The sequence below is a fragment of the Myotis yumanensis genome, unplaced genomic scaffold (genome assembly GCF_028538775.1).
Source record: "Myotis yumanensis isolate MYYU_CA2020_CCGP unplaced genomic scaffold, mMyoYum1.0.hap1 SCAF_20, whole genome shotgun sequence".
NCBI classification, from domain to species: Eukaryota; Metazoa; Chordata; class Mammalia; order Chiroptera; family Vespertilionidae; genus Myotis; species Myotis yumanensis.
This window is the reverse complement of record NW_027223771.1, coordinates 16,004,662-16,016,688: the sequence shown is the minus strand read 5'-3', so window position 1 is coordinate 16,016,688 and position 12,027 is coordinate 16,004,662. Positions and strand designations below refer to the sequence as shown.

Here is a 12,027-nt window from a genome sequence, read left to right as displayed (position 1 = left end):
CAATGTTTTACATGAACTATTTCAACATAAATTGCATGATTATAGAGTTAATAACAGGCAGGGCTGGAAGACAAACCCATCTGTCTCTAACAACAGAGTTCTGGCTTCTACTGTTAGCCTCTGTAACTACTAGGATTGGCTAGATGTTATTATAAATTACAAACAGACCCAAAGATTTATTGGTTTTTATATTAAAGAAGGCATCTTCCTTGTTCATGCCACATGATCTCCCTGATTCTCCTGGGACTTGTGTAAAGAGAAGCCACCATATACTTACCTCCTGGATATATCAGAGATGTACAGAGATGGTGGCAAGTCTCAGTGCTTCCAGACTTTTCTCTTAGCAGTGACAGGCTTCACACTCAGCATATTTCATTGGTCAAAGCACTTCACAGGGCTGCAGCAAATTCAGGTGGTCAGGAAGGAAGTCTGACATACTTGATAGCCACATTCATGTGACTACATGGGGCCAGCCTCTTTTGGGGCTGTGTATGGGCGAAGAAGAGCAGTGAAGATTGGTAGGAAGTGACAGTGGAAATTAGTTCAGATGGTTCACTTTCCCCTCATCCAGGTGCATTTTGTCCCAGAGCTGCCCACAACCACCACTGTCTAGATTCAAAGGAGTGGACTTCAATAAGAAGAATTTGGTCAGAAGTCATTGGCCATGAACTCAGAGCCCACTTCTGAGTATGACCTTTAATAAATCCCTGGTTGCCTCGGTTCCCCCACTATGTTCGAGGTGAAGATCCACATATTAAGAATGTTTATTGGAAGGTACAGGACTGCAAGCATTCCAGCATCCATGTTCTTTGAAATTAATATCGGTCACTACTCTGTCTTCTAGTCTCTATCATTTGCATAGCTCAGGTGAGGGCTCCATCAGGTGGAGCTGAATGTAAAAATGCTGACATTAACATCAATGTTGGTCCTAGGTTCCCATTCATTTGTGCCTGAACCTGTGCTAAATGTGGTCCCTCCATTGTTCTCTTCATCCCCATTGGAGGAAGCACTGGGCCTAATTTTCCCTCCTTGTCTCAATGTTCCTGAGTGCCCAAGCTCACCCAGTAAATGTTGAGAGTCCAGGGGTCATAAAGTGATGCTCCAAGCAACCCCAGGCACATTCCTTATTAGGTGTCAGCATAGCTTACAAATGGGCAAGGGATTGACCTTCTCTTCAGGGACCAGGAGGACCACCCGGGTATGCCAGCCTTCTCCAGGGTTATCCAGTTCCTCATTCCTAAGGGGGAATTAGGGTCCTAGGATTCTTCACCCTCAGCTTTCCCCCATATGCACCCATCCAGTGGTTCCATTTCAGGGATTCAGGATCTTCCAGATCCTCCTCAAAGGCTTAGAGTCCACCAAAAACAGTGCCTCCACACTCTATTCTTCAATTCTGCCACCAGTCTTTCCCAATTCTCCAACCTCTCTCAGCCTGCAGTCCTGCAGTTCTATGACCCTTCACTTCATCCATCCATGAACCTTAGATGGGATCCAAAGGGGTACAACAGTGGCTTGGAAGAGAAGGGGCTCAGCCTGGGGAGCAGAGAAGAACATATTGTCCTCTAAATCACCCCTGTGGAGATTGCCTATGCATTTGTCTGTTGCTGGGGTGCACACATACAATCTCACGGGGAACATGCAGACATCATAAGCACACAAATGCCCTGGTACAGAACACCCCCAGGCAAAGATGGGCTCGCAGGTGCAGGGCTTGTGGCCAGGCTCACACAGACCCAGACTACAGACTCGGACATCACTTTGAGGGGAATACACAAATACACAGATAAGAACACATGGGAACAATACAGCATCACGATGCACACTCACAAACACAATGGACACACACAGGCACACACCTGAAGGGACATATGTGGACACAGTAGACAGACACAAAGAAAATAAAAAACACAGATACAATCAGGAACACTCAAAGGGGCAGCAAGTCACACATACAACTAACACTGATAAGCAAAGCAACACTCCCCTTAATGCTGAGACAAACTAATACACTGTTTTAAAGGAAACATTAAGAACTGAGGTGCTGTCTTGACGAGGTAGTACAGTGGGTTGGAGAATCATCTCATAATGCACCTCCCCCCCCCAATCCAACACACACACACAATAGATTGTGGATTTGATCCTTGGTTGGGGCATGTATGAAAGGCAATTGATCCATGTTTCTCTTCCATTAATGTTTATTTATTTCTCTCCCTGTTTCTCTTTATTATTTATCTAAAATCAATAAACATATCCTCAGCAGAGGATTAAAAAAGAAAAATGTAATAATTAAGGTATTGAATTTTCAAGAACATAGCATTAACTCCAGAGCAATCTCTCTAGAACAGTTATCAGAATCATTTGAATGCAGTCAAGGTGTCTTCTTTTACCTGGGAGGCTAACAGAATCACTATCGCTGATCTCAGAAAAACCCCACATAATTCGTGTCATAGTCATGATCCCCTCCTTGCTTTCATTTAACCACTAAAATATGATGGTTTCTGAATAAAGTCATCCCTTCATTTCCATAACTTAGGATAGACTTTGAGTGATAAAAATTAACTTATCTTAGTAGTAGCTGTTTCTGAGGGATTCCAACATATTTTAGGCACTGGAGTGAGGAGAGCCAGTTCTCCCTCCAGGTCCCATGTGGCCATGCACTCCCTGTAGATAACTAGAACCTAGAGGTGCAGGAGTAATGCTCTGAGTAGACCCAGACACCGTCCTCTATTAGTTTTCAGCTTAGCTTTCACATGGGCAAGGGACATCCTCTCCAGGGATGTCCAGTTCCTCATTATTAGTGGGGATTTAGGAGCCTAGAAGTCTTCCCCTCAGCTTTCCCCCACATGCACCCATCTTCACATTCCTTTCCAAGGATCCTGGATCACCCAGCTGCTGCAAGAAGGCACAGTCTTCCACAAACATTTCCAATCCACGCTCTATACCTCCTGTCTGTCATCACAGTCTGCCCCAATTCCCCACCTTGCTACAGCCTGAGGTTCTATGAACTGGCCCTGTGCTTAATTCATACCTGAGATGGGACCTCCAGAGGGACACCAGATGCCTGGATGAGCAGGAGAATAAGGGGCTCAACTGGTGGTGGGGAAGAAAAACAGGTAGTCCTCTACATCACCTCTCCGGAGATTCACTATGACTTGTTAGTGGTTGGGGTGCACAGACTCAGAGAAATATACAGATAACATGAGCACAGAAACATGCAGGTAGAGAACACCCCCAGCCTCTTCTGGGCACTCAGGTGCCGGACTTAGGTCCAGGCTCACATAGACCCACACTGTAGACATAGGCAATACCTTGAGGGGAACACACACACACACACACACACACACACACACACACACAGAAACAAACAATTGGGGCCACCCAGACAGTGCCACAGGACACACACACAATGGACACACACACAATGGACACACCCCCATATGCTGGCAGGAATCCCTAAAACCAAATCTGTCCAGGGGCACAACCTCACACCCCATGGTATATTGTCCCTCAGAGTCCAGGCTCCATCACCTCACTCTAGGTGCAAGGGTCTGCTCGGCAAAGGCCAAACTTATGGAGCAGGGAGACCACCTGGAATGCATCCCCCCAATGTGGTATCATGTTGAGACCAAGCCTCTCCTTCAGGAAATGCTTGTACTTCAGAATGGTCTCACCATTAAAAACACATAGCACCATTTTCTGGAGAATCCATGCTACCTCCAGGACTGGTTGGGCAGTGGTATTTTTAATGAAATGAAAATGGAAAATTACCCAGAAATGCAAAAATAGAGATCCAAACAATGCCCGTGGAGCTTAGGAGAGTGTATGGGCTGCTCAGAGGTACGTGAACTTATTTGAGGTCCTCAAGTTTTAGGAACTGCTCCAGAATGCCTGGGAGGGATCTGGGCTCCTCAACCACCTGAATCCAGAATAGCTCAGTCTCAACCCCTGGCTGGAAGGTGCTGAGACCACAAAGCCCATGTCCAGGCCCAGAGCTTTTCCCAGCCCCTTAGTGTTTAGTCTCAGGGAGCTCAGATGTCATAATTACTTGTGGGTGACTCTTCAGCTTAGCCCCAGTTCCCCACCCTCCACACTGACAGCAGGGCCCCTCCCCTCCTGTCCTCTCCCTCACTGTGTGCTCTGCCCTCATGAGAACCCTTATGGCTGGTTCACCACAGGGTCCCTGCCTGGTTTGTGATGGTGTTCGCATGCGTTGACTTGTTTGGTGAAAAAACACACAAATATATTGCTCAGAGAGAAAGAGAGAGAAGAATAGGGAGAGGGAAACACCCATTTTGTGTTCCACTAATTTTATACATTGTTTGATTCTGTTTTTTTAAAAATATATTTTATTGATTTTTTACAGAGAGAAAGGGAGAACGATAGAGAGAAACATCGATCAGCTGCCTCCTGCACACCTCCTACTGGGGATGTGCCCGCAACCAAGGTACATGCCCTTGACCAGAATCGAACCTGGACCCTTCAGTCCACAGGCTGTCGCTCTATCCACTGAGCCAAACCAGTTAGGGCATGATTCTTTTTTTAATATAAGCTTTATTTTAAATTTAAAGAAAAACTGAAAACGAGTATTTTTTACAAATTATACCAACACTGAAAACGTAATTTGGGAATGTTGAACATTAGTTCTCAATTCAAAATAATGACATGTCTTGGTGTTGGCTAATGTAAAGTTTATTTAAACCTAGTACTTTTATATAAGCTTAACCATTTCATCCTTCCTAAAATTCAGTGATTATGATTCAACTTTAGAAGGTTAAAGCAGTCTTCTATGTAAAACCCCATATACCTTTTTGAAATACAATATATTTACACCAGCAAGGAAATGATAAAAACCTGTAAAAACCACATGGGACTTGCCAAAAAGGCTGCCTACATACAGAGGGAGCATTTCGCCTCAGCACACACACACACGTGATCAAACAGACTCCCTCATGTTCTCTTACACAGCAACCTGCGTGGTTATAAATGCCGCTCTAGCATGTATGAACTGAAAATAACATGTTTTAAAAGGTCCTTGAAGACACAGGGGAGTGGAATGAGCCCGCGCTGAGAGCAGCACCACACAGGCTGTTATGAGGATGTGGCCGAGCTGCCAGCCCAGCTGGCTCTGCCCCTGAGGAAGCAGGCCCCGCCCCGTGGGAACAGGGCCCACCCCAGGGAAGCAGGCCCCACACCAGGGAAGCAGGCCCTGCCCTCAGAAAGCTGGTGGAGGACCCAGAAAGACTGATGGGTCCCAGGTTCGATTCCGGTCAAGGGCATGTACTTGGGTTGCGGGCACAACCCCAGTGGGAGATGTGCAGGAGGCAGCTGATCAATGTTTCTCTCTCATCGATGTTTCTAACTCTCTATTTCTCTCCCTTCCTCTCTGTAAAAAATCAATAAAATATATTTTTAAAAAAAAGACTGATGGTCTTGTTGATGATCTCCAAGGCCTCCTGGACCTCGTCCTCCTTGATGACCAGCGGAGGTGGAATCTGATGATGTCGCCATGGGTACGCTTGGCCAGAAGTCCATTATCTCGAAGGCGCAGGCGCACCTTCCAAGCATCGGAATCTTTGGTTTCCCCGGTGACGGTGGCATCCAGCAGCCCCTTCCCACGCACTGCAGTCACGATGTCCCAGGGCAGCTTCCTGAGCTCATTCTCTTCTTCCAAAACTTCGCAGGCGGCGTTGGCCCCGCGGCTGCCCAGGGGGTTGCCCCTGTACGTGGAGCCGCGCTCCCCAGGCTGGATGGTCAGCATGATCTCGTCTTCACACAGCACCGCCCACACGGGTTACAGGCCACTGGAAAGGGCCTTGCCCAGGAGGACGAGGTCAGGCCTGACGTTTGCATGGCCGACTGCCAGCCATCGCCCAGTCCTGGCCAGTCCTGTCTGGGTCTCATCCAATAAACAGGACTGGGTGCCTGGCGCAGAGCTCGCGCACACCCCTCAGGCAGCCTGGGTCGGGACAATGACGCCCGCCTCGCCCTGAATGGGTTCGACCATGAACGCAGCAACGTTTAGATCCTGAAGAGCACGCTCAAGAGCAGGTAGGTTGTTGTAGGGAATGATCTCGAACCCCGGCATGAAGGGGCCAAAGCCGTCGTCGCTGCTGGGGTCCGTGGAGCTGTAGATGGCACACAGAGTCCTGCCCCAAAAGTTTCCAGCTGCGAAGACGATCTTGGCTTTGTCCTTGGGGATGCCCTTCACGGTGCAGCCCCACCACCGCGCCAGCTGGCAAGCGGTCTCCCCGGCCTCCACCCTGTCTGTGCTCATGGGGAGAACCTGGTGGTAGTTGAAGAGCTTCGTGACGTTCTCCTGGTCCTCGCCCGGCACGTTGTTGTAGGAGGCCCGCGAGGTCGGCGTCAGCTTCCCCGCCTGGCTCTTCAGGGCGTCCACAATCTTGGGGTGGCAATGCCCTTGGTTGACGGCGCTGTGCACACTCAGAAAACCAAAGCATTTCCTGCCTTCCGCATCCCACAAGGAAATACCTGTCCCTCTCTCCAGGGTGACCAGTAAGAGGTGGTAAAGAGCGTCCCAATATTCACGCAAGATTTGAATTTTGTGTGAGCATTAGCAACGACAAAAATAAAAGCCCAATTTTACTTGGTTTATTGAATCAGATTTTAATATTTGTTACCCTGTGATTTCAATCCCTTCAATTTGATAAGCATTACCAAGTACCAATTATGGCCCAGAAGCAGAGACAATGAAGACCAAGGCTTTGCGTGTGTACCAGCAAAGCTGTGGAGGCCATTTACCCGTTATGCTATTCCATACAAAACCCTATACTGTATACATTTTGAATCAATAAAAAATTTACAATTTTTAATTATAAACCTGTGTTTTCTATCAAAATTACTTCTTGCGTGAATTTTGGGACACCCTTTAGTTGTGAGCGCCATACTTGGCTTCCCCGTTCAAAAACGTCATCCGACCATAGAGGGCCTTGGACCATCTTCTTAGTCGCCACGATGTATTAGAAGTCACTGGCGTGTGGGCGCCCCGCCACAGTCTTATGACGAGCTAGCTTGGAAAGAATCGTGTCCGTGGAGCAAGAATTCCACCGACCAGCTACCCTTTCTCCTGCGATTAAGATGGAAATGCAGATTGCTCAGCCTGGATCCAGGGACGACCTGCTGGGTCCAATAATCCCTGGTGGCGCCTCTGGCTCCAGAACCAGCGGCTACGTCTTGGTGGCAGCACATTGTTTGATTCTTGCATGGAGCCTGACTGAGGATGGAACCCACAACCTTGGCACTACTGAGATGATGCTTTAATCAACTGAGCTCTCTGGCCAGGGAGAAACTTATCAGGGGTTTTTAGTAAAATAAGTCACTAATGTATCTGAGAATAGATAGATACCAGAACCACTGGGATGAGAGGTAGTGATGGAAGCAATGGCAATTCTCGGGTCACGCATCCCGGAACCAGAGAGGAGGGAGCCCGATTCTGGGTTGTGTCACCTGACAGCTGCCCTCTCATAATCCAGGACCCCTCAGCAGGTATTGGAGAGCTGGTTTCGGCCCAATTCCCTGCAGGCCAGGCCGCAGGACCTCACCTGCCAGAGGGATCCCACTCATTCCACAGATACCCTTGAAGCCAAGGTGCTGCCCCAGGTGGAGCCTAATAGGGAGGGACTGGGGGAGGTTGGCATTAGGCTGTGTCAGACCCGTCTCAGCCAGTCCCACCCCACTTGTCACTTTCTAATTAATTTCCTTTCAATGTGCACAAGTCCATACACCCAGTCACTAGTAAAAGAAAATGATGTACTACTGAAATATCTTATGTCCATGTTCAATGCCATCATTTTCGCAGTTTGAATGTAGTTATGACATTTACACCAGGGATATTTTCAACTACCACAAACCTAGACTTCAATGTATCATTAAATGCTTAAACTTAAAGAACACTGGTGGAGAATTAACAATGCAGATTAAATGTATAAGTGTATGGTACAAGTGGGCTATAAATCATAAATAGGGTAAAAATTAAGAAAAACCATTTTGTTTATAGAATTCAAAAACCAAGAATGCCATATGGCCAAAAAATCAGTCGAGTCACTGAGGACTAAGTGAAATTCAAACATATGTCTTAGAGGCTGCACCGCCCTCCTATTGGTTAGAATAGAATAATAAATTAAGTTTAAAAGTAAACAAAAAATCCTGAGCATTTTAACAAAGAAGATAAAGACAGTGAAAGAAATATATGAAGAAATCATCACCATCAAATATCTTTATGGAAATGAAGTTAAAACAAAAGCGAGTTAAAAGTACACTCATTGATGGGGCTAGTACTTAAAGAGATTAACCTTTGCATGTGCTGGCAGAGTTGCATAGAATTTTCTAGGTGGGTGGGAAGGCAAACTGATTGACCATTTGAGGTCACAGTTCCATATATGTTGAAATGTACCACATTCACTGACAGTGGAACAGTTTAATAAGACATACATCTGTAGAAAGAATGGAATACAATATTCTGAGCTGTTTTATTTTTAAAACCCCAAACGTAGAAATAACTGAAATTATAGGCAGCTCAATAGTAAAAGTGGTTATCCATAGAATACAATATTTTCTAGAAATAAAAAATTATTTATATAAACGTTAGTGTTAAATCTCAAACATCTGTATAGCATGAAGGAAGCCAGTGTTTGTTAAAGAGAATTCACCTTATAGTGCCAATAAATTTATGAAAAATATGAACTACTCTATTGTAAAGGAAGGTAAATCAATGTCTGCATGGAGGGTTGGGGAAGCAGAAATATTACAAAATGACTGGGGGTAAATACAGAGTGTGGCAAATTCAGGTTTAGAGTAGTTGGTGTTGAAAATAATGCACTAATAAATAACAACACAAATATAAAAACACCCTTAAAAAAAAAGATCATAAACCAGAGCAGAGGAGAGCACAGAGTTTGCAGGTTGGTGAATAAAAAACCCCCAAAATTTATCAAAGCATAATGTGAGTACCACTATGTCCCTGAAAGAGGTAGCACTGCTTAGCTGAGAACAGCTGCTCTGGATGAATCCTGGGTCAGGTCTATTTTCTAGTCATAGAGAAATGAATGAAGATACTGCCAAGAGCTTGGAGGAATCATAATTACCTCAATCAGAAGCGAGAACACAGAATACATTCCCCTGAGCACCCAGGGAATGTGACCGATGCACACTCCTCAGGTGAGGCAGGTGTTAGCTATGAAACCTCTTTAGTGATAAACACTCACAGTGACATCATTTGGGTTGTAGGTCTGGACATGTTAGCAAGTACAACACAGATCCTTCAAGTCTCATTTGTACCTCAATTTTATGATGAATCTAGCAGAGTGTATGTTCTCATTAAAGGGGTTTACATTCATGTAAATGGGTCCCATCGAGCCCCTTAAGTGTTCTTATTCTTAGTGAGAAAAATAAAACATTTCCTACACATTTACATCTTTTCTCCAGTGTGAAATTACAGGTGTCTAACCAGGTTATAGTTGTAGCTAAAAGGAATCCCACTCACTACACTCACCAGTGTGAACTCTCTTGTCTTCACTGGGGATAGAGCTTTCACTAAAGGATTTCCCACATTCACTACACTCATATGGCTTTTATCGAGTGTGCACTCTGTGGTGCTTATTGAGGGTAGTCCTTTCACTGAAATGCTTCCCACATTCACTGCACTCATATGGCTTTTCTCCAGTGAACTCTGCGGTGATTAGTGAGGGTAGCCTTTTCACGGAAATGCTTCCCACATACATTACACTCATATGGCTTTTCTCCAGTGTGAACTCGTTGGTGTATATTAAGGGCAGCCCTTTCACGGAAATGCTTCCCACATTCACTACACTCATATGGCTTTTCACCAGTGTGAACTCTGTGGTGTTTAGTGAGGTGAGACCTCTGACGAAAGGATATCCCACATTCACTACACTCATATGGCTTTTCTCCAGTGTGAACTCTATAGTGTTTAGTGAGTTCAGCCCTTTCACTGAAATGCTTCCCACATTCACTACACTCATATGGCTTTTCTCCAGTGTGAACTCTGCGGTGTTTAGTGAGGGCAGCCTTTTCTCTGAAATGCTTCCCACATTCACTACACTCATATGGCTTTTCTCCAGTGTGAACTCTTTGGTGTATAGTGAGGTTATACATTTGACGAAAGGATATCCCACATTCACTGCACTCAAATGGCTTTTCTCCAGTGTGAACTCTGTGGTGTTTAGTGAGGACAGCCTTTTCTCTGAAATACTTCCCACATTCGCTACACTCATATGGCTTTTCTCCAGTGTGAACTCTTTGGTGCACAGTAAGGTGACACTTTTGACGAAAGGATATCCCACATTCACTGCACTCATATGGCTTTTCTCCAGTGTGAACACTGTGGTGTTTAGTGAGGGCAGCCTTTTCTCTGAAATGCTTCCCACATTCGCTACACTCATATGGATTTTCTCCAGTGTGAACTCTTTGGTGTACAATGAGGCGACACTTTTGACGAAAGGATATCCCACATTCACTGCACTCATAAGGCTTTTCTCCAGTGTGAACTCTTTGGTGCACAGTGAGGCGACACTTTTGACGAAAGGATATCCCACATTCACTGCACTCATAAGGCTTTTCTCCAGTGTGAACTCTGCCATGTGGAGGGTGGTTAAACATTTGTCTACACACTTCCCCACATTTATTATACTCATAAATCATATCTCCAGAGCAGAGATCTTTCTGATAAGGAACTTTCTGTTTCTGGCTGTCAGCTCTTTCACATTCCACCCACTGGTGATGTCTTTTTCCACTTAGAAATTCCTGTGAAATCTCATTGTTACTGTGTGGCTCCTTAGTGTTAAGAGTGGCCTGGTGCTGGAGAAGCCCTAACATGGCTGGGGAGTCTTCCTCAATGTCTGTCCTAGCTGCAGGCATCCCAGATAAGTAGAAGTAGCAACAGGTCACAAGCGAGGGACTCTCCATATCTTCTTTCCAGGGCTTCTCTCCACTGGCATCCTTCTGTTGCTGGTGAGGGTTTGCACTGGAACACAAGTCTCTCAAACATGCATCACTTAAGAACACATTATTCTCAAAGTAAACCACTTGTAACTCACTCAGGTGCAAAATATCTTTTAACACTGAGAAGCACGGCTTACACAGATGGGTCCTCTGGGTGGCTGCAGCTGTCCTGGAAGCCCTGACCTGAGAACCTCCTATAGATACACTGTGCTGAGAATAGGCCTCCACATCATCCATCTTACGCCAAGGACCTGAAAACAGAGGAATGATGACAAAATGAATGTTGACTCTGGTGACAGCGGGAAGTCCCATTATAAAAGTGGGTTGCACATACTACATTGGTTTATGCAATTGGCTGAAAATAAAAGACCTGAAAGATGGATTAGTAAGAGGTCACTCTGAAGTTCTTGAGCACTGAAGATCACAAAACAAGGGAGACTTCAGCAGAAATAGAGCAAAAACAAGACAAGTACCACATGGAGGAGAAGTGGACTGTCCAGATCATTCTGCTGATAACAGCATTCAGTAGATCAGTGATGGCGAACCTATGACACGTGTGTCAAAGTTGACATGCAAACTCTTTTTTTTGCTTGATTTTTCCTTGTTAAATGGCATTTAAATATATAAAATAAATATCAAAAATATAAATCTTTGTTTTACTATGGTTGCAAATATCAGAAAAATTCTATTTGTGACATGGCACCAGAGTTAAGTTAGGGTTTTTCAAAATGCTGACACACCGAGCTCAAAAGGTTTGCCATCACTGCAGCAGATCTTCTATGCTGGTGACATGGGCAAGCTGTGCGGAAGGTTGGTTACATCTCATTCCAAGTAAAATTCAATAAACAAGTAGCTGCTATTTTAGGGGTATTTAAGCATGTACACTGAGTGGCCAGATTATTATGACCGGCCAGATTATTATGACCACCCCATCAGTACAAAGAAATGAATCTGTTATGCAAAGAATAATAATAATAATAATGATAATAAAACCTTGAGAGTTTCTGCTTAGGAAGATTTCAATATCGAGTATTTTGGAAGTGTCAATCG

At 45.0% G+C, this 12,027-nt stretch overlaps 2 pseudogenes; both read right to left on the bottom strand.

Moving 5' to 3' along the window:
- Nucleotides 1-5,393: 5,393 nt before the first annotated feature.
- LOC138998597 (ornithine aminotransferase, mitochondrial pseudogene) lies at nucleotides 5,394-9,580 on the bottom strand (annotated as a pseudogene).
- A 7-nt stretch (nucleotides 9,581-9,587) lies between these two features.
- Nucleotides 9,588-10,635, bottom strand: LOC138998596 (zinc finger protein 135-like; annotated as a pseudogene).
- Nucleotides 10,636-12,027: the final 1,392 nt, after the last annotated feature.